This window comes from Bos indicus x Bos taurus, chromosome 3 (genome assembly GCF_003369695.1).
Source record: "Bos indicus x Bos taurus breed Angus x Brahman F1 hybrid chromosome 3, Bos_hybrid_MaternalHap_v2.0, whole genome shotgun sequence".
Classification (NCBI taxonomy): domain Eukaryota; kingdom Metazoa; phylum Chordata; class Mammalia; order Artiodactyla; family Bovidae; genus Bos; species Bos indicus x Bos taurus.
This window is the reverse complement of record NC_040078.1, coordinates 8003548-8004826: the sequence shown is the minus strand read 5'-3', so window position 1 is coordinate 8004826 and position 1279 is coordinate 8003548. Positions and strand designations below refer to the sequence as shown.

The 1279-nt window shown below is 43.8% G+C and overlaps 1 non-coding gene across 1 annotated transcript; it reads left to right on the top strand.

The window, feature by feature from the left end:
* Positions 1-265: 265 nt before the first annotated feature.
* TRNAD-GUC lies at positions 266-337 on the top strand. The gene has a single exon. It is a non-coding gene; the product is annotated as a tRNA-Asp (tRNA).
* The last annotated feature ends 942 nt before the right edge of the window (positions 338-1279 follow it).

The following is a 1279-nucleotide window of genomic DNA, read 5'->3' as shown; positions in this document are numbered from 1 at the left end:
AATTATGTAAAAAAATCCAGTTCTTATTTCGAAATTTTGGGTTAAATCACATATATTATTAAAAATATCACCTGTTTCTTACTTTTTAAGTTGGCTATTAGAAAGTTTAAATTACACGTAGAGCTCCCATTATGTTTCAATTGCAATGTGACAGACTAGATACAGTAAAGAGACAAGTTGAATAACAGCCAATTTTTCAAGGAATGACGATGGCAGTTTAGAAGTAACTTCCTAGTGAGCAATTTTACATACGTAGTTGTCGTTTTCCTCGTTAGTATAGTGGTGAGTATCCCCGCCTGTCACGCGGGAGACCGGGGTTCGATTCCCCGACGGGGAGGCGAAAGACTTTTATTTTGTCCCCCCACTGCCAAAATAAAGACTAAACAACTTTCGGAGAAGGCAATGGCACCCCACTCCAGTACTCTTGCCTGGAAAATCCCATGGATAGAGGAGCCTGGTAGGCTGCAGTCCATGAGGTCTCGAAGAGTCGGACACGACTGAGTGACTTCACTTTCACTTTTCACTTTCACGCACTGGAGAAGGAAATGGCAACCCACTCCAGTGTTCTTGCCTGGAGAATCCCAGGGACAGAGGAGCCTGGTAGGAGGCCGTCTATGGGGTCGCAGAGTCGGACACGACTGAAGCGACTTAGCAGCAGCAGCAGCAAACAATTTTAGGCTCTTTCCAAGAGTACTTCTCTTCCATGCAAATTTCTTGGCTCCTGGGCAAGAGTACTAGTTGCTGCGGTTATTTGGAACCCCGGTTCTGCGTTAAATGCACCGAATCATTAATCCTGCAATCAAGTTTCCACCTCCTCTGCAGTTAAGTGGGCCATCCCTATTGTTTACCTGCCGCACACTTTAATCCCATCCCAGGATTCAGGCTCTGCCTTAAACCCTGTACTGCAGATTTCCACCTTTTTTCCTTCTTCTTTTCTCCTGCGTCGACGATTCACTAAGCTCTCATTTGCTCCCTTCCTTCATATTGCTATTCAGTAGGGGCCAACCTAACGTTCTCAAGCCCACACTCTTTGCACTGCCATACTACACCAAAGAATGCAATTTATGAAACAAACCTCTCCTCTACAAGGGATGATGAGGAATAAACCAAGATTTTATGTCTAAACTGGTTTACAAAGAAATGAGTCGCTGGTTTGACAGTCAGAAGTCTTACTTATCACTACAAACGGTTGACGTGTTTGCAAATCATTTAACTTTTCTGGGCTGCAGTTTCTTTATAAGGGAGAGGAACAAAAGTACAGTTTTTGAGACGCTTTGCA